At 41.0% G+C, this 22,307-nt stretch overlaps 1 protein-coding gene across 3 annotated transcripts in view; it reads left to right on the forward strand.

Annotated features, from left to right (window-relative positions):
* The first annotated feature begins 669 nt into the window (after positions 1-669).
* The window catches only part of TLN2 (talin 2), a 169,446-nt gene continuing 147,808 nt past the window's right edge, over positions 670-22,307 (forward strand). For all 3 annotated transcript variants that reach the window (XM_075273793.1, XM_075273794.1, XM_075273795.1), the window contains exon 1: positions 670-753. The gene's annotated coding sequence lies outside the window, so the exon portion shown is untranslated. The remainder of the gene's footprint in view (positions 754-22,307) is intronic.

A 22,307-nucleotide genomic window follows, 5' to 3' on the forward strand; every position in this document is an offset into this window, starting at 1 on the left:
CATGATTTGTGCGGAAAACACGCAGACCCCATTATAGTCTATAGGGTCCGTGTACTTTCATTGGTTACTGCTTTTTAATGCATTCGGTATTCAGTTTGGGGGGTCCCCAAGTGGAATTATAGTGTCGTGGTCCCTAAAGGTGTAGTATAATGGGTGGGGGAACGAAAGGCACTGAATGGGAATGGATGGAGCCAAAGGGGTAGCGTGGCTTATTAGACATACATTTGTAGACTTTGTCCCTCTTTCATTCCTCTGAAAGCTGGCTGGTCTACAGAGGCAATACTACCGTATGGAAGTGCCATAGTGACAGCAGTGACATGCCTTCCTCTTACACATTATACATTTGTCATACACATAACTATTTCGTCCAAACAGTGGTACATTTAGAGCCATATAAAATCTACATTCATTTCTATTAGACAGAAAAACGAACTGATGACTATGTACACACGTAACAGAAAATAACGCACATACAGTTCCAAAGGAAGGCATTTGATACCGTACAAGATGATCCAGCAGCAAGAACGAACCATGCCAGCCACAAGATGGCGCCCGTTGCTATACCAACAAGACCCCCCAGTGCCCGCCAATCACGCAGCGGCGTGATGTGACCACCTTGCTCTCTCCCCGCCACCTCCAGATTTTGCGCGCATGCGCATGCTCTGGTCAGGGGGGGTCGGGCAGCGCATCGGGCGGAGAGACAGCAGGGGATGGAGAGGGAGTGACCCGGGGTCCGGCAGGGATTACGGCCGGGTAAGTGGGTACTATGTGAGGCAGTGGTGGAGCGGAGCCTGCCTGGCTACATATGCGGACTGTGCAGGAATGTCTGTAATCTCTAGGTGTGGAGTATGGAGGAGAAGCCCATAGGATGTGTAGTCATCGGTGCAGAGCTTGTCACATGTGCTGTATGTATAGGAATGTCCAGCTGCGGGACTGTGGCTCATGTATGCAGGGAGGGGGCTCCTGTGTATAGGGGATCGGCTCATACATTGGGTGCATGTATCCATGGACATGTGTGGCTGCTCTGCTCTGCTTATATACCTTTCTGCAGAGCTGGCCCATGTGCTACTGATATGACCAGACTGCTGGGAATTGTACATGTCCTGTCTATGAACACACAGCTGTCTGTGAGCCCTACAATGTCTGGATCCCATGGTGGCTTTGCTCCAAGTTGGTCTCTTTAGGAGTTGTCTTCTATGTGTGTGTTAGTGATGTGAGCCATTCCCCACATAGTTGGGGGTCTTTTCTCCATGCTGCTCCTTGTATTAAGCAATGGGTTACTTTGTGTCCTGAGGCTGGATACAAAGTAACCCATAGCTTGATACAAGGGGCAGCAAGATTCCTGACATGCATTGTATTATGATGTTACTGTTGTCCATATGGAGAAACTTTGTAGCCTGTGACTCACAGCATGCACTGCCTCAAATGCCATTTCATGTGCCCTTGAGAATTTTTAGGAATTCATGCACCCAGCTTGGGTATACTTTTTTTTAAGGGTAAATCTGAGTATCCCACGCTATAATTTTCAGTTGGGGGTTTCCTGGACTCTAATGAATAATTCCTTTGACTGCTTCACTTCCAAGGAGTGCCTGAATAGTTGGAGTTGCTGCTTAGCAATAAGTGCCATTGCCAGTGGGTGACAATGCTGGATCCTCTGCTTTTCTGTGCAGACCTAGTGGTGTCACTCAATATAGAGCAGAATTGCTGGTATTGTGCATTGATCTACCTGTTACAAGGTTACCCCATAACAGGAATGTGAGATTTTCATCTCAGAAGATAAAGATGGATATTTATCAGGAGAGGAATAAGTCAGTTTTGCCTGAGTCTGTGTTGTCACAATGCATGGCAAGTTTCCAAGGACTGTACAACAGTGTGGGATATACTTGGCATAACACTTCTATCCTGAAATGTTACTATGCATTCTACTGGAGTGAGATTGCAATTTTTGTAACTTGCTAAAAATCTGATGTGCAGCCATCTAGACAGGAGAAAAGCATCCACGTTCACATTTACTTGTGTGTTGTAAACATGGAAAATGTCACAAACTTTTCACACAGTATACCCAGAAAGTTGTAAAGCACTTGAATTCCCTACTGTACCGTTCATGTGGTTTGCACATAGTTCTAAACATGGATGTATATTGTGTATCCTATATGAAGTGTTGGTATTTGTCATTTTATTTAGTGTATGTTTATTCACAGACCGTGTATTTGTCATTACCTTTATAAGTGTATGCACTATGTTTATACAATCATATGGGTGTTTTGTTTCAGCTAGTCTATGCATGTATCACATTGGCCACATACTTGTCATTTGGTGGGGATCATTATAGTGCCCATTAGAAGATTTCATTACATGGTTTGGTTGCTAAAGCTGCCCATAGATCAGCAGTTCACAAAGACATTGCTTGGCAGCTATCGTACACAGTTTCTTCAATGACCTGCACGTTTAGCCTTGTGGTAGTAAGTGGCTACCAGAGATCTGTGGATGAATAAAGTGAGTCTCTCACTAGAACCCAGTAGATCAACCCAACCCTGCAGATAGTTAGGTTAAGATCACCAGAAACAAAGTGTTTTACCCTTGTGCATTGGCACTTCTGTTGCTGAGATATTGCTAATTTTGTTAAAATGCTAATGAGCTCTTTGGAGCAATGATGGGGCGTTACCTCTTACATTTTTACAGCAACATCCTCTTTGCTCTAAACAGCCCATTTGTAAACAGACAGTTACTCAGCATCTGAGGCAGCAAGCTTGATTCAGGTGAACATAACTTGTCTATGGGGCGGGCTTGATATACTTACTTCTGGTGACCGACTCCCTTTAAAATCCAACCTGTTCCCCTTGACAGATGTCAGGGAATTGTCTAGGAGTCACAATAGATACATGGTTTATGGGTAGCAAAAGTCCTAATTTCTGTGCTCAGTTTCTGGGTTTATAGCCATAAAAAATCTGCCAGTTGTGCTGCACCAGGAAATAAGTGATGGCAAGGTTCCATGTAGAATGTGGTCAGGCATGCTGACTATTTCTTAGCCTATTGACCACATGTGTACCCAGAGAAAACTCTTGTGTACTATTTAATACTTTATTTGCATATATAGCCAAGTAGGGGAATAGATTTATAACTTATGCTAGGTTGACACTATTGTTGCCTCTCCATTGTTCGTATCCGTCGAAGGACCTGAATAACGGAGAGGCAGACTGCTAAAACAGCGGTTACCTGCAGAGCCTGATAGACCCCCAATGACAATAATGGGGTTCATCCGTTTTTTTTAACTGAAACAGGTAGAGAAAAAAAGTTCTCAGTGCCAGAGTTTTTTTTGTTTTGTTTTTTCTTCCTTTGCCAGTTTTCTGCAGACATTGCAACAGAAACTCCGGTATAGATATGAATGTAATCTTAGTGGTTCTAGCAAGACCAAATACTCATAGGAATTATATAGGGCCTAGACAGAAGAGTAGAACAAGCCTCTTCTACAGTGTAATAGTCTATATTCCAGGCAGTGTAACTTACAGAGGATTGTCTAGACTGGATATAGTTGGAGCAGAGACTCAGCAATGAGAAATACAAGGACCATGCAGGCTTTTAGCCTTTGAATGTAGACAAGAATGTTCTCTTTCACTGACAGCAGAAAGAGATCACATTGTATATTAGAAAGCGATACAACTTTTCATTTGTATAGTGAATTAGCTTTTCAGGAAATAAATATTGACTGGTAAAGCTTGAAACAAGACTCCTGCTCAATGGGATGATAACCAGGGTAAAAGCTGTGTTCTATTTAGGGCTTCTCTTTCAGACACAATCAGATGGAGATGCTCTGTACCCTCTTCAGATCCAGCTGTACCTATCAATGCTATTTGTGCTAGAAATGAAAGACGCTGCTAGAAATAAGGATTCTTTAAAGGAATAATCACTTATCATTATAGATACAATCACCTTGGTCTTTCGATATTGATCTGAAAGTGGATAACCCCTTTATGCATGCATCTAAGGCTTAAACCAGAGGTTCACAATTTTTTTTTTTCTCGTAGACTACTTTCAAAATTTTCCTGGTTTCAGTGGACCCCCTGCTGCTACATTTCTACCATATTCCCAAAACTCGTCAAAAAATGTGAAGATTAGATCTAACGAGTCTCCCATGGACCCCTGGGGGTCCACCTGGACCACTTTGGTAATCACTGGCTTAAACAGTGCCGAAACTGCTGTGGTTGGCCACTTTGAATGGGACGAAGTATTGTGAAGATCCTTAGGCTAGATTCACGCCATCGCTCGGTTTCCATTCTGGGATTCCGTCCCCCCACCATTCCACTTGAAAAATACTGAGAGAAAAGTCCTACAATCAGAAGTTTTGTCTTTGCATTTTTCAGGTGGAAGCCCAGCAGACCCCATTATAGTCTATGAAGTCCTTGGGTAACAGCTTTTTAAGCAGATTGGGTTTCGGAACTTGAGCACGGGTGTGAACCTAGCGTCAGCAATGTAAACTACAAAACTCTAAGGGCTCATTCACGCTGAGTTTTTTAGCAGCAGCTTTTGATGCGGAATCCACCTCAAAATCCGCTACCAAAACCGGCTCCCATTGACTTCAATGGGGACCTAGCTAGTAGTGGAAAAAAGAAGCGAAATGATCCTTCTTGCCGCGGATTCCGCATCTGAATGAGCGGCGCGAGGCTCCCTCCCGATTAGGCCTAATCATTTGGGCCTAATCCAGAGCAGAATGCCACGACGGGATGTTGGTTCACTACACTAGTTGCATGTAATGTTCACACACGGAATGCAAATACCGCTGTGTGAACATACCCTAACAAGGGTAAAGCTTGGATTTCCACCAGTGATCCTACTGCAGATACTCTGGACTTCTCTGATATGCATTTGTACCATACGAACATGCTTTTTTTTTTTTTAATAAACAAGTGCAGATTTTCTCTTGTTAAATAAGTCCCACTCAAGTAAATGGGATTCTTCTGACTCCCACACTGTGTAGCAAAAGATCAATGCAGAGATCAGAGCTCATTTACAGTGCCATAATTTAGCTTGATGTGGGAACAGTATATTTAGTGACAAGAACAGTACTGCCTCCTGCCAGGTCAAAGGCGGGGGAAACGTTTGCAAACATATAGGAACGGTGTAATAGAAAGGTGAATAAGCCCATGACATACTGCAGAAATGTTGACATGAATTCGGCAATACAGTACTTTAGATGTAGGTTTTTTAGAAGATTAAATGTGAATATAGGGGGTGGATTTATGGTGTGGTCTTAAAAGAAAGCTCTCTGTTGTCCATAGCAACCTATTGTAGCTATATGTACATTCCTTATATTGTTGCAGTGAAAGCTGTGCTTTGTTTGGATGCTGTGGGCAACAAAGATAGTTCTCCTTTAGGCTAAGGCCCCATGGGACGTCCTGTAGCAATAAAGCACTGTGGGAAAAACTCTGGTGGGAATGCGTTGCGGTTCTTTCTGCAGCGCTTTAAACAGAAAGTTTGCAGAGTTTTCTTCCGCATACTTTCTGTTACCATTTTATGTATGGGGAAACCGCCAGCGTTTCCGTAGATATAATTGACATGCTGCGATTTGCAAAGCCGTGCTGGTTTTGGAAGTCAAGGAGTGTCTGGAAGGTGATTTTTACTGCAAAGTGGGCATGGGATTCGCTAGAATCCCATCTACTTTGCCCATACTGTAAAACGCTGCGATTTTTCTCGTCGTGTTTCCACCGCAGACAAGTTGTGGTGTGTGGTGCCCCGGCCTTAGGCTCCATGTATTCAAGCACATTTTTGTCTATGTGCTGTTTATTATGTAACCATAATAACCGATGGCATTCAGACCTACGTGGCTGTGATCCATGCAGTGGCCATAGGATCAAAACACAAATGTGGACTGCACATGAATGCTATCCATGTGCTGTCTGTCCATTAGCAATATAGTTGTCTATGATTCTACGACTCGCTGCTTCTCTTTGAAATACTGTCCTGTCCTGTAATAGGTATAGGATTGTGTGTCATGAAGAGAAGGGGAAACATAGCGTTATAGATGGCTATAATGCTTGGAGTCCGTCTCTCATAGTGTACAGGCTGATAAGCAAAGACACGGACCAAGTATAATGTCTGAAACTGTTGTGTGAAACATGGTTAATCCCCCACGTTACGGTAAAGCCAATGCAATACACTTTTGCTGCATTATTTTGCACAGTGTTTTGTAGGTGCGTTGCGTTACTTGGGGCCTTAGGCAGTTTTCAAGATCTGCCCCACTGTAACACTGCATGCACCTATAGACCATGGATGCCTTGTTGAAAAAAAAATGTAGATATGTTATTGATTTTCTTGAGTTGGATAAAGCTTCACTAAGTTATGTCTTGCAGTCCTTGGTTCATCTTCAGACCTCTAGATATGTAGTTTGCAACCTGCTCCTAGGTTGGATTTCTGGGGAATGTGCTGTTTTTGTTTTTAACATGGCCTATTCCCGTCTGTGTTGTGGTCAGTTTTATTCATTGAAACATTTGGGTCTGTGGGAAGCACGGATTATGCACAGATACCATCTTGTGACATTTTTTCATGTTTCATTAAATTATTACAAATATAAAGGTTGTCCCAAGAAAATGGAGTTCCCCTTTATGTGAATGAGGCCTCGTGGCTTTGATTCTCATTGCCTCAGTGTGAACCTGCGCCCTTTCCAGTTTCCTGTACAGATGTTCTAATTAGCATAGCATATAACCATGTTAATAATTATATAGCTTGCTCTATGCCAAACCAAAGTATTTCACAGTAGCTAGCAAACAGACATCTGCCCCTGTTAAAAGGGACCTCTCTTTTATTTTTTATTTTATTTTTTTCATTTATTTTGCAATGGCAACAGTCATCAGAAGTCATTTTTTGTAGCTTTAATGTTATGGCCTCATGTAGTGGGCCGCAGCAAAAAGTGGATTTTCCTGCAGCTTTTTTTCACTGACAGCACGCAGTGGTTTTCTCTGCAGACTTTCTTTTCCTATCATACCTATAGCGAAACTGTAGGCATTTCCATAGGTATAATTGACATGCTGCGACTTCCTAAACTGCCATGTTTTTGGAAATTATAGCACTTGTGCTGCACGTGTTTTTCTGCAATGTGTGGATGGGATTCGCTAGACTTCATCAATTCCTCACGGTTTTCTAGCTCTCCTAACATTAGAGTTGGGGTGTGTTCATATTATGTTCGCCACCTTACTCTGGATTGGTATTTGTCAGTATACTCTGAGTCTAAATGTCCTATACAGTGGTATGTGTAAGACCTTCATTTGGAGGTTTACAATAGCATCCAGGGATTTTTCTCTCCCTTGGGTTTAAATTTTTTTCAGGTCCCCAAGCTTCAATTAGAAAGCCAATACACATTAGAGCCTTGTATGTATTCCAATTTTAACATTTAATGACTATACCCGTAGGATATGCAATACATGGCTAATACGTGTTGGTTCCACTTTTGGGACTTGCATGTTTTTTTTGTGGCCACAAGTGAATGAAGCTCCTGCCCAAATGTCTCCATTTACTTTTTATGGATTGTGCTTACTGAACTTGTACTTAGATAACTGGGTTGTTAGGGAGCGTTCACACTACCGTCGGTGTCCGACATGTAGTGTCCGCTCCTAGTGTCCGCTCAAAATCTGTCACGGACACTAGGAGCGGACACTAGATGTGTCCGTGACACCTGTCATTCAAATGAATGGGCATCGGGTGCGTTCTTTTGCACTCCGTGCCCGTCCTTCCCTGTCCGCAAGAGAAGATGTCCGACTTCTCAAGCGGACAGAAAAGCCCTGCATGCAGGGTTCCTCTGTCCGCTTGAGAAGTCGGACATCTTCTCTTGCGGACAGGGAAGGACGGGCACGGAGTGCAAAAGAACGCACCCGATGCCCATTCATTTGAATGACAGGTGTCACGGACACATCTAGTGTCCGCTCCTAGTGTCCATGACAGATTTTGAGCGGACACTAGGAGCGGACACTACCTGTCGGACACCGACGGTAGTGTGAATGCCCCCTTAGAGAAAACAACAAACAGTCATTAAAATCCAAAAATGTATTGGCTACTCTGACTTGCTAGTGGAGCTCCTGTGTAATAAAGGAGACTAAGCATACAAGCTCTATCTAGGGAAATTTCTGATCTTTTATGCGGTACATGTGTGTGATCCTCAGTGTCCAGTAAGTCTAGTTTAGTGTGAAAGGTGAGAGGAAGAAATATTTTGCTCTTGAGTGAACATCTATTTTTGTATCACTGGGGTGTCCCGTGTTTCTGTGCTTTAAAGGAACCAGTCTCTTTGGCACCCACAGAGATTATTAAAGGATCTGTACCTTGTTTTTTTCAGAAGTTGTGATGAGATCAAAATTATATTTGTATTTTTATTAAAATATAGTCTAGGCCATTAACTTGTTTACTACTGTATTTAGTATACATATAGATAAACATTTTCAGAGAGCAGTAAGTTATAAGCCTAGTCACAGTACCTTGTAGAGGGGATTCTGCTGTTTCCAAATATGCCTCTGTTGCTTAGCATTGGAGCCCCATGTAAAATCTAAAATAATACTACTAATAATAATATGATTTCTTATTAAATTAGCTTCAGCAAAGGTCAGAGAAGGGCTGCAGACAGAGCCGTCAAAGATCTCATATGACGGATTTAGCACAGAATGGCATTGCCAGCTGCAAAAGGCAAATGATGCAAAATTGTCTTAAAATCCATGAAATGCAATATAAAACTTGTGTAAATGGGTTTATAGCCTCTAAAGTTATTTTCAAAAGCCTATCAAGAAAAATGACTGAATAAAGAGGAATGTGTGTGTTGATCTTCTCATAATTTGTTGTAGATTTCCAGCAGACATCTGGTTACAGCCTATTAGCTTTTTTTTTCTTTTTTTTTTGAGAGAGAAAAAAAACCTGTATGTGAAAGTGCAGTTTCATTCAAAGTTTATGGGACTGACTGAGTCAGCCAAGAAGTACATTGCTCAGCTGTTTTTGTCAGCACCATAGGATATATGGAGCATAAGACTAAAGCCCCATGTAAAAGAACTGGGTTTCACAGTATCGGCTAAGTGATTGCGATTCCATTTTATCTCATCCAGCGTATTTTATATTGGGGGTGGATGAACAATTGTATTAGTGATTGTCTATCCCTATACAAAAAATTATTAATCCATTTGAATGTGCTAAACAAGCACTAAAATTTGCCCGTGTTAAAATAATCCATTTATTTTCCCCTTCCTTACTCAGTATAGTCTATTTTTGTTCAGGTGGTTAAGGGTTGTATCTGTAAACTATAGATGGTACAGTGATAGGGTGCATTCACACTGAGTAAACGCTAGCTTATTCTGAACGTAAAACACGTTCAGAATAAGCGGCGTCTAAAGCAGCTCCATTCATTTCTATGGGAGCGGGGATACGAGCGCTCCCCATAGAAATGAATGGGCTGCTTCTTTCACTCCGTGCAGTCCCATTGAAGTGAATGGGGAGTGCCGGCGTGTACGCTCCGGCATGAGCAGAGCTTGCCGTATACGCCGGCACTCCCCATTCACTTCAATGGGACTGCACGGAGTGAAAGAAGCAGCCCATTCATTTCTATGGGGAGCGCTCGTATCCCCGCTCCCATAGAAATGAATGGAGCTGCTTTAGACGCCGCTTATTCTGAACGTGTTTTACGTTCAGAATAAGCTAGCGTTTACTCAGTGTGAATGCACCCATACACGGATAAATGGCTTTGTGTCTTACGCATAACAGCAAGTAGGCCTTATTTAGATAAATGGAGGAATTCATTAATATCACTATGCCAGTTTTCAGGTTTATAAAAATACCAAATGTTAGAACAAGACTATTTTGTGCAAAAGTTTGTAATTTTTTTTACGATGCATTTTTGTTCGCTTTACAGATTTAAATCTATGTTCTTCCCTGATCTCCAACTAGTCCATTCCTACATCACGCAATACAGCACGCTACCAATATTGACCTCACATGCATGTAGTTCAGTTATGCTTTCACTGATGGGGATAAACCAGATCTCAGCCCCAGACTAAACTCATCCAGAGAAATCAATAGGTCTGTGTGCTGGCCATGGAGATGATAGACTGCACATGTCTGAGAAAAATGGAAATGTAACTAAGGCCTAATGCATATGAGCTCCAGGATCTGATGTATTCAATAGATAGACATGGCATTCTTTTGGGCAGACAAGAACAGACTCCTGCATTATAAATTGATCATTATCATGGCATGTAGATTCATATTATTGGTTGATTAATTTTAATGGGTTTTCCCAACACCTGACACCCTGACTGATCAGCTGATATACAGAGAGATCAGAGTGGGAAGCAGCAAGCGCTGTACTGTGTAGTGACCAGACCAGGTACTGCAAATCCACTCCCGTTTACTTGAATGTTAGGTGAGCTGCAGTGACTCCGTTCACACAGGCGTGGTTAAAACTGCATGAAAATTGCATGCAAGTTTTGTGGCCTTTATAGCCAGTTGGCTAGTTGTGAAACCATATGTGGCTTACGGTGCAGTTATAAACATGTCTCAGATGCTATATGTGAATATACCTTTAGCCATTTGCTAAATGAATTTCACCTGCTCTAGGGAAGTGGGAGATACAAAATGAGTGCCATAGTTATGCTTTGTGTTATGATTTGTAATTAAAGGGATCCTATCATTAAAACACAATTTTTTTTCTGGTTGACACGTAGGAATAGCCTTAGGAAAGGCTATTCTTCTCCTACCTTTAGCTGTCTTCTCCGCACCGCCGTTCAGTATATAATCCAGTTTGTGGGTATGCAAATGAGTTCTCTCGCAGCACTGGGGGCGGGCCCCAGCGCTCAAACAGCACTGGGGGCGTCCCCAATGCTGTGAGAGAACTCTCCAGCGCCACCTCCATCATCTTCAGGAACGTCCTCTTCATGCGTCTTCTGGTGCAAGCAGTCAAACTTGTAGGCCTCGGGCAAAGCCGACTGCGCATGCCCACAGGCCACAAGAAATGGCCTACAAGTTTGCATACCGACTAAAACCACGACTTATATGGAACGGCGGCAAGGAGAAGACATCTAAAGGTAGGAGAAGAATAGCCTTTCTTAAGGCTGTTCCTACTTGTTAACCAGAAAAAAATGTGTTTTAACGGTAGGATCCCTTTAAATAGGAACACTTTCCATTGCAACTTTACCAATTCTGGGTTCTAGAGCTATCTGTACATGGATACTCTGAAAGGAAATATGAGAGAAAAACTTCTAAAAGAGAAATCTCGTAAAGTGGACCTGACTTGACAGTTTTAGTAAGTTTCTCATGAAATAATAATTTAGGACCATCTTTCAAAATTTCTCTGTATTGTTGTGCCCTGTAAATTTTACTGAAATGACTAGTTGGTATTTCCATTTTCCTTATCAAAGGGGCAATTCCCTACAGTCCGACAATGACAACAATGTTTGGACAGAATCCCAACTGGTAAAGTCCAGTGGACAAGTTTCTTGTAGGAATAAATAATATAGCAAGGGCCTAACAAAAGAAAATGTGATCCATAATTGGTGCCCTATGTGATGTTTAGCAATTATATGCTAAAACGGACATGTCTGGAGAGAGGACAGGTCATCTTTAAAGGCAGATTTAGATATTTTAGGCTAGGGCGACACACCATAAGTTCTTAATAGGTTACCTATGGTGGAATTTAAGGCTGTTAATGAGGTTGTCCAGATTTTTTTTTTGTTATATAATATAGCCTATCCTTAGGCTGATGGGGACCATTAGATGGCCTCTGGCATGGACCAGCTTTTTAGGGTCACTTCTGATGCTGTACAATACAGTTCATAGAGCTGGAAGCAGATAGCTCCGTGTCCTGCGTAGTTGCCTCCAGCACCATGGCCTCCTTGCACTGCGTAATATGGCATCATTAGCAACCCCCAACCCAATACTGTTGTTCCCCATGATCAGATATTTATGGCTTTATAACATCCCATTTTAACCCATTGCAAATTACTGTACAAGTTTGTTGAATGGGATTCCAAACTGCAGAAAAAAACCTTGCAGTTTTGACCACGCCTCATGTCATTTATTGCTTCCTGTTTGTCCATTCAATGCAAAGGTTGAAATCTTGGCTTATCACACGGGGAACCTCCCTGCAACCTGCAGCATAAACTAGCCCATCTTGGTTGTTTTAACTGTTAGCAGGTCTGTCGCAGACCCTCCACTATGATCTTGCAGTGTGTTCCTTAGCTAAATGTGGCTTTGTTTTAGGGTTAAGCAGTTTTATTCATTCTGCTCATTGAAGCCTGTTTGTGTGGTGTGTGTGTAAGTGAGCGGTATCATGATGTTTAGTGGTAACAAGGGATGAGGTCATCATCTGAAGAGCTGGTTGGGTTCCATTATCAGGAAGCTGTAATTGCAGTAAGGGCGCTGTTCCTGCAATTCTGTAGCATCACTCATTAATAATTCACAAATGCAGCACTTAGAACTGTTAACTGATTGGCAGACCAAATGAAGGGACTGATGGGGGTGCACGTGGTCCCGAGTACCTTGCCCACCAGTAATTGTGTTTTAGATGGATATTGCTGTTTGTCGTGTAATAGCAGGTTCTCATACTGATATTATGTGTTAAGTAATGCGTAAACATTCTTGTCGAAACTATTTAGTGGCAAAACTCAATTCAATTGAGACAATTAGGCCAGTCCACAACATGACCTAAACGCTGCGGCAAAAATTGTGGTGTTCTAAAGTTTAGTGAATCTCATCCACACATTGCAGAAAAATACATACAGCGCAAAAGCTGTAATTTCCAAAACCATTGCTGTTTTGGAAATCACAGAATGTCAATTATACCTATGGAAATGCCGTTCATTTCCCTATAGGTATCATGGAAGCAGAAAGTCCGCAGTGGAAACCGCTGTGATAAAACCGTTATGCGCTGCCACAGTGTTTTTTCTTGTAGCACTTTTTTTTCTTTTTCTTTTTTTTTTTTTTTTGTGCTGTGGCTTTTTTGGGACTTTCACTTTAGGCAGAACTAAAATAAAGGAAAACCTTAGTTACTTGTTCTTGGGCAATTAATTCAGCTCAGTTGCTGGATATGAACTTGCTGACATCGATAGTTAAACACTGCTACTGGCTAAAGGATATTTTGCTGCTCTACACTATCTCATCAGCATAGCTGATATATGTACCATAAGTAAACAAAGCCAAAATTCAGTGGCATGTAAAAAGAAAGAATGGTGATTTTTTTTTTTTTTTCTTTTGTGGGCAAGTCTGACCCTGATAACACCTGATGGGCATCCCTCTTCACTGCATAATTGGGTGTGCACATATTAGGTTATTTATATGCAGTGTGGGGATTCGCTCAGGTAGATGCTTGCAGCAGTGCAGGAAACAGGGACACAGACACTGGGTTGCACATGAGTTTAGGCTTTATTCACATGTAACGCATACACTGCTTTTGCAAAGGCACAAATAACAAAAACAAAACCCTTCTCTGCTGAGAACTGACTTAAACATAGGAACAGTTTTCCCTGACTATACAGGAGACTGGCTTCCAGTCTCCCACCTCGGTAACAACAACGGGTGGCACAGTACCTGCTCTGTAGGTTTGATATGGAGAAGTCAGCTCTGTCAGTGTGGTGCCACACTGCTAGTCCTCACACTCAGACTGTTATTAGGGCCTGATTAGTCAGCTGACCTCCCTGGTGTGAGTCTTTACTATACACCCTTTAGGTGCCTGGCTGGAATGTACCTGTCTTCCCAGACCACACCCTTCACTCTCTCACAGCAGCTGCATAATATATTTCCTAATCTCTACTGTATTTTCAACCAGTGATATCTCTGGAAATAATAGACATCACTTCAACATTAGTGTCATATGAAAGAAGTGATTCTACTGTTTTATGTGACTCTAAAGGCAAGTTAGTTTTATAATGTCTGAGTTATAACTTCTTGAAGTGATCCTCATTTTCTCTACATTTTACAGTCTTGTACTCCATACACAGTAACTTTCATTGAGCAGCTGTCAGCACAGAAGAAGCAAGGGGAAGAGTGAAAAAATGCAGGGTTAATGAAGTATATACACGAGTATAAGCCAAATTTTTAAGCACAGTTTTTGTGCTGAAAAAGCCCCCCCTCGGCTTATACTAGAGTCAAGTAAAAAAAATTTTTTTTTTTTTTTTTTTTTTTTTTTTGGTGGGGGTGGTCTATGACCAGCTGCAATAGTAATGTATAGAATCTCCCATAACAGAAAAAGAAATCTAAATAATAAAAATTCAGTACATTTCTGATCACCTCTAGTAGGAGACATTAAACATTAATAGATGTTACTGTCCGCAGCACACATTGTTAAACTTTCAGCGTTCTACCAGTACATTACAGAGTTTGCCTGGACTTTTTTGTATTTCTGGTTAGGATGAATAGATGTTCAGGGGTTTTCCAGTTATTTGTCTTATTGGATACAAATTTGCTTGGTAGTCGAGTTATTTCCTTTACATCCGAAAAATGTTGCACTTGTGTTTCTTGGTATTTAAAAAAAAAATAAAAAAAAATTGGCCATCTCTAATCCTGTGTCCATGCACAGTGAACATGCTTGTTCCTATGGAAGCTGCTGCATCATAAATCACTCAAAGTAGGGCAACCTTTGCTGCAGCAAACCTGCAGAAATAGCTACAGGTCTCCTGCAATCCATCCTTTGCCTCGCCATTAGTTGCAATATGTGGATAAAATTTTCTTAAGACTTATCCACAATACTGCCACACTGATCACAGGGGTTTAGCAACAAGCAGGTTCGCATTCACTCCCAGCGTGTCTCCAGCCTTAGGCTACATTCACACAACAGTGATTAATGTCTGTGTGGCAAACGTTTTTTTTTTTTTTTAACTTTTTGCAAATCATTGTCAGTAAATGGGAGCTATTGTTTTGATCGTTTGTTTAAATGGATTGGCAAAATATTGGTCATGTTCTATTTTTGTCTGTTTTCACAGATCTCTTCATAGACTCAAATGTAATGGGGTATTTGTGAAAATAGGTGCCCCTCAGATGCAAGACAGTCTTATGAATGTAGCCTTAAAGAGATTCTATCATTAAAATTCAATTTTTTTTCTCACTAACACGTTGGAATAGCCTTAATAAAGGCTATTCTCCTACTTTTAGATGTCTTCTCCACTCTGCCGTTCGGTATAAATCCCGTTTTTCGTTGGTATGCAAATGAGTTCTCTTGCGGCACTGGGGGCGGGCCCCAGCGTGCAAACAGCACTGCTGCGAGAGAACTCTCTAGCGACGCCTTTATCTTCTTCAGGAACATCCTCTTCACACGTCTTCTTCTGGCGCAGGCTTCAAACTTCTAGGTCTAGGGCAAAGCCTGTCAGCCACAAGAAAATGGCTACTTAGAATACTATGTAAGCAGCCATTTTCTTGTGGCCGGCGGGCATGCGCGGTTGGCTTAGCCCGAGGCCTAGAAGTTTCACTTTGCTGCAGCTTTGAAATGCACGGGTTTTAACACTGATGCTAGATTCACGCTAGCGTTCAGGTCTACGTCATTCGGGTCCACATGGGGACCTGTAAGAAGGGAGAGCCAGTCCGCTTAAAAAGTGGTTACCTGCAGACACACGTGGGTCCCATAATAATGGGGTCTGCTGGGTTTATACTAAAACTGGTGCAGGGAAAAGTCCTCCTTGCAGGACTTTTCTCTCTGCTGATTTTAGGTGGAATCTGTGGCGCAGTCTCCTACAGAGACTCCAACGCAGATGTGAATCTACCCTGAGCTGCAGTGGCCAAAAATACTGTTTCCTCAGCCTACAATTGTTTTTCCCATGACATTTTGATGACTTAACTGTTACAAGTGTGACCCCAGATGTTGCCCTATTGGGTAATGAGTGAGTATCCTGTTGTCTTTCTTATTGTAGAATTGCTGGTTATTCCCCTGTTTTTGGAAGCCTGTTGTGCCTTACACTATTTCTTGTTTATTTGGTTACATTGAAAATCTCAGTCATTATGTAACATCTGTTCAAAATGCAAAAAAGGTAAATGCATTGCAATTAAGTTATTTCCTCTACACCAAAATCCATGATTTTTTCAGATTAAAGTGTAAAACCCAACAACTTCCTGTTCACGCTCCTGGGTAACCACCTCTGAGAGCAGGAAGAATGTGTGTCCTGAGGTTAACCAGGTGTGTGCTGTGAAGTGGTTCTACTATATGTCCTCTAAATCCAGTTAGAGAATTCCTGATTACTACTTGCTTTATACTTCAAGGAGTCAGAGCTCATATTAGCTGGTGAACATCTGAACCCTTACCTTAATACCATATGCATTTCCCAGACCCACAGGATATGTTTCCTCCGCCATTCATAATGAATACCCAGCTAGCGCAGTGCATTAGAATTAAGGGACTCTGGCCTGTGCCGTAAGGTTGGTGTAGATTTTACGTGTATCTCGAGCCAGTTTTCTTGCAAGAGTTATAATAAATTTGTTCCGCCATAGCATTGTTGTAATGCATGTAGGATACACTATTTTCCCCAGTGTGCCACTGTACGGTGCATCTATGAGTCAGTGTACCCTTCCTTCGACAAACTGAGTATGCCCCATCTGGCCAAGGCACCACATAGTAAAATGTAGGTAAGAAAAAAAGATTTCCTGCAGCATTTTTCAGAGTTTTTGCATTTTTTCCCCTACAATATGTGGATGAGATGAAATATACTCTGGTTTCTGCATTTTTTTTTTTTCTTTTGATCTCTCCAATGAAGGCGCTCTCTTCCTGTTCTGATTCAGACTTTTATCTGAACTTTATTCTACTGTGTTTTCACAGCAGAATGTGCTTACACTTTAAAAACACAATAAAAAGTTATAAAAGTATTTTTGGTATTCTTGCTCCTATGTTAGTCCCTGAGGATAAACCTAAGCAAAAAGGCGTTGGTCCAGATTTACTATTGTGGTTAAAATTAGACGCTGGTGTAAATGTGGGGAAACTAGTTTGGGCTAAAATGTTTTAACATTCTAGATATATATATAACCAAGATTGTGTCATAACATGGTATAAACTTAGGGGGAGTTCACACCACTGTTGTAAATGTCCCTTGCTGTCTTCCGTCATGTCTCAGAGAACGGTGGGTCCTAGACTGATTCTGTGTCTGCTCCCCATTGGCAATCTTCCATCTTGTTTGTTTAAATTTGTAACAGAAGAAACAGTCCTGTGTGCGCGGCTCAGGCCCAGTTCACATCTGTGTTCAGGCCTTTCCGTTCCCCTAGCTGCATGAAGCAATCTTAATACGGCATGCTTTTTACATGACACTTTATTTCCTTACACGTTTTACAGACTTGGATACTTAACATATTTTCCCAGTATAGTTATGAATATGAGCCCTTGAAATGAACAGTAATGATTAAATTGTGTAAAATAAAATAAAAATCTTTCATGTTTGCTTGTGGTCGGGTTATAAGAGGTAATGGAGTTTTCTGAAGGTGTGATCACACATTGCAGATACGCTGCAGATTTTCTGTTATGGAATTGCATGCATTAAATTTACTGCTTATTACAGTACTAGTTAAAGTGACAAACTTCTGACAAACTTCTTTTTGATTTTCCGGCGGTATTTGTTTCATTAATACATTTTGTGACACATGATATATTGCGACGCAAGTGAACAGTCAGTTCTTGAATTTAATGTTATAGAAGTAGGAAATATTGGCAGGTGTAGCGACCTGAGTAACTTCGACAAGGGCTGAGTTGTAATGGCTAGTTTCTCCTGAATATGCTTCTATTATACAGAGGTTGGCAACTACCAAAAGTAGTCCAAGGAAGGACATCTAATGAGCCAGTAGCAGGTTTGTTGGTGGCCGGTACACAAAGATGCTTGTATGGAGAGAAGGCAAGCCTGTCTGGTCCCAAACCATGGAAGATCTGAAACCATAAATTGTTGAAAAAACATGTAATGCTGCCTATGATGGAAGTATATCAGAACTCAGTGCATTGCACTATGCTTGTTGTATAGTTGCTAATCGATAAGAATGCCCATGCTGACCCCTGCGCACCATGAAAAGTACATACAGTGGGCATGTAAGCATCAGGACAAGTCAATGGAGAAAACGTAGCCTTGTTTTCTTATAATCACTTTTTTTCTTTACCATCTGTAAAATTAGGTGTTTGCGCATTGCAAACCAGGGAAAGATATGGAACTAGAAGGCAAGTAGCTGGGGGCAGTGTGATGTTCTAAACTGCGTTCTGTTTGGGAAACCTTGGATCTTGGCCTTAATGTCATTGTTGCCTTCCACTTATATCCACTACTAACTGGTACCCGCGACTTCGTCTGCGGTGATTGTTGAAGTGGGTATATACAGGCGTGGGTAAGGTTTTCGTACTGTGTATAAGGGATGGGATATGAAATGTAACTTTGTATCTTGTTTTTTCTGTAATTCAGAGAATACGTGAGACTTTTGTGTTGAAGTTAATTTGTATTAGAGCTGCTATACGGTGTTGTGAGAAACTTTACATAGTGACTTCGGGACAGAGGGATTTGAAGTTAACCCTTTCCCGCCGATGGCATTTTTTGATTTTCGTTTTTGACTCCCCTCCTTCTAAACCCCATAACTTTTTTTATTTCTCCACTCCCAGAGCCATATGAGGTCTTAATTTTTGCGGGACAAATTTTTCTTCATGATGCCACCATTAATTATTCTATATAATGTACTGGGAAGCAGGGAAAAAATTCAGAATGGGGTGGATTTCAATAAAAAAATGCATTTCTGCAACTTTCTTACGGGCTTTGGTTTTAGAGCGTTCACTGTGCAACCAAAATGACATGTCCCCTGTATTCTGTGTTTCGTTACGATTCCGGGGATACCAAATTTATATGGTTTTAGTTACATTTTGACCCCTTAAAAACAAATCCAAAACTGTTAAAAAATTTTTTTTGGAAAAGTCGCCATATTCCGACAGCCGTAACTTTTTTATATGTGCATGTACGGGGATGTATAGGGCGTCTTTTTTTGCGGGACTGGGTGTACTTTGTAGTTCTACCATCTTCAGGAAATGTTATTGCTTTGATCACTTTTTATTCAAATTTTTATCAGAATCAAAACAGTGAAAAAACGGTGGTTTGGCACTTTTGACCATTTTTCCCGCTACGGCGTTTACCAAACAGGAAAAATATTTGTATAGCTTTGTAGAGCGGGCGATATTGGACGCGGGGATACCTAACATGTATGTGTTTCACAGTTTTTAACTACTTTTATATGTGTTCTAGGGAAAGGGAGGTGATTTGAATTTTTAATCCTTTTTTTTTTTTGTTTGTAATATTTTTTTTTTTACTTTTTTTAAACTTTTTTTTTTGCATTTATTAGACCGCCTAGGGGTATTGACATGGGTGGGCGGTGTCGCGGATTGTCAGAGCGGTGGGGGTTGGCAAACATGGCTGCTCCGGAGCGTTAAAGAGAACCTCCTGGAGTATCGTTAAGGTGAGGGGCAAAGTGGTAAAGTATATGTGATTGTGTGGGGTTAGGGGCGAGGCTGCAGAGGGTAATATGAATTTTGTGGCTTGCTATGGTCCAAAGTGTGTGAGATTGCAGAGATGGTGATGTGAGTTTGGGGTTTGTGGGGGTCCTGGGAAAAACATATGTGCGCTATTGTGACGAAAAGTAGCCTATTGCGCAATGGGGTGTATTATCTATGTTTGTGGAAAATTTCAGCCAAATCGGTCGAGCGGGTTTTGCGTGATTGACTAACAAACATCCAAACACACAAACCCACAAACATCCAAACTCACAAACTTTCACATTTATAATATTAATAGGATTATCTCTAGCTAAACATTGTTGTTGATCAAGTACATCCCTTCATGTCAGCTGTATGTCCTAATAGCAGTGGCCTCTTTCAGCAGGTTAGTACTCCCTGTCACATGGCAAAAATTGGACAGGAATGGTTTGAAGAACATGTCAAATTGTTGCTTTCTAATTGATCTGTGGGATGCTATAAAAGATTAAGCAAATCGTTCTAATGTTATGGCTGACTGCAAATAAATATCTTAAAAAAGATTACAAAGTGAAGCACAAAGTATATTCTACTTCTATATTATACTTATATTTATACTTATATTTGTGCAACATTTAATTTATTTGGTAATTAAGGGATAGCATGGTGGCTCAGTGGTTAGCACAGTGGTTAGTGTTATTGCCTTGCAGCACTGGGGGCCTTGGTTCACATCCAACCAAGGATAACCTCTGCAAGGAGTTTGTATGTTCTCCTTGTTTGCATGGGATTCCCTTGGGTACTCTGGTATCCTTCCCCACTCCAAATACATACTAATATAGGAATTTTAGATTGAGCCCTATGTTGGATAGTGAGTAATGACCATGTCTGATGAGCGCTGCAGATATACGTTGGCACTACATAAGCAAGATAAATAAATATTTATGTAAAAATATGGAAAGAGACCACAATACATTACATGGACACATTTCATTTAGTATCTACAGCACCCATATATTTCACAGTATATGATGTTGCTGCTTTGGTGACGCTGTTAGACTACCTGTGGAGCAGCAGCTGACCTTACATTTAGTGTTTTTATAGACTTGTGCTTGGCATGTACAGTAGAACAACCCAAAAAGGTCCTAACCTAATATTTTTTTATTTTTTTTTAGAAACTTTTCTTTCTTAACTGTAATACTCTATGAGCCTATACACATAATTGTTGGACAATTGAGTCTGGTGACCTCCCTGTAAGCAAGCATTTGTTTCCATTTAATAGGTAAGAGGGAGAGAAGCCTCCAGCAGTGGCTTATCTACTGGGAGAACAAAGATTTGGACATGTTGAAATCCAACCTACTGATACTTGTCACGCATTTGGATTCAGTTGGTATGCCCCATATTCATTATTGTATCAGCGGGGAATATTCTTATCACTAACATTTATCAAAAGATACATATGGATGACTTTGTTTCTGAAACCAATGTGAAAATAAAAGTGAAAAGTCCCTGTAGTCAGCATTCCATTTTTCAGAAAGCAATACTAAAGTCTCCCATTGTATATGACTATACATAAAAGCAACTGAATGGGAATGGAAGTGTGAACCCAGTCTAAGGACTCATGTACACTACTGTTATTGAGTTAGTCGTGTTTTTCATGGCTAGTGCACTGACCCATTAATTTCTATGGCCCCATATACACCATTGTATATTTTCACGGTGTGGTGTATGGGGCTGCCACATGTTATGGAAGCTCAGTGTTTTTGGCTGTTGATAAAACGAAACACGGTTTCATAGTCCCAACAAAGTGAATTAGATTTTGTTTAATCTTATCCCCACTTGGCGGGAAAAAATTATGTGGGAAAACTGTGTTTTCAAACATGCAGCATGATCATTTTACCTGCTTTTCCGGACAATAAAGGTGGATCCTTAATTTTAAGTTAGGTCATAATGGTCGCAACATTTTTGGAAGTACTATTTTTTTTTTAAGTTTGTTTCTTAAGCTGAGAGGTATATCTTCAGGAAATTTACAGCTGCAAGAAAGAAAGTAAAGGGAGATAAAAACGTGTCTGTTTCTAGAATAACTATTATCCCAAATTTTTTTAATAGGGGTGGAGAAAAAGTAGTTGAATGACTATTGTGAAGTATTAAGGGGATATCATCACTACTTAGGGAGAGACCACCATTTAGGTGTGTGGAGTCTTATTAAGCCATTTGTGCTCCACTGTGAAGAGGATCATGGGAAGAATATGCAAATCTGTCTTCCATGTTAAAGGGAGCACCCTCTATTGGGCTGCATGAAAGAGGCACTGTCTTCCTAGTTACATCATGGAAGACAGATTTGCATATTCTTCCCATGATCCTCTTCAGAGGACTCCACACACCTAAGTGGTGGTCTCTCCCTAAGGAGTGATGATATCCCCCTAACCCTGTCTAGAAGCCTCTCACCTCTGCCACGTCTTCTTTGCGCCAGGCTGAAGATATCCAATCAGATCGAAACAGCTCTCCTCGGCTGTGAAGACAGGCTTGGTAAAATCCCACATCATTTGCAGCAAAGGCCTCTGGGAAGGTCGGGCATGATGTTAGGGAGTGCCCTCTATTGGGCTGCATGACTGAGGCACTGTCTTCCTATTTACATCATGGAGGACAGATTTGCATATTCTTCTATGTGAAGTATGTGTATTGTCATTAGTAAGGTCACATTAAAGCCAGTCATTGTAAGAGCCACTCATAGGACTTGACCCTAATGACCCTTTCACCAGCAGCAATCTTGGCTTTTCACATATGTCAGATGTCCTGTTTATTTATGGGAAGATAGAATTGGTAGAATCTGTAACTTTGTATCTAAAGGATTAGTAATGTTTAGAATCAATAAGGTAAGTGTACAAGAAGTAAT

This window comes from Leptodactylus fuscus, chromosome 5 (assembly GCF_031893055.1).
Source record: "Leptodactylus fuscus isolate aLepFus1 chromosome 5, aLepFus1.hap2, whole genome shotgun sequence".
Classification (NCBI taxonomy): Eukaryota; Metazoa; Chordata; class Amphibia; order Anura; family Leptodactylidae; genus Leptodactylus; species Leptodactylus fuscus.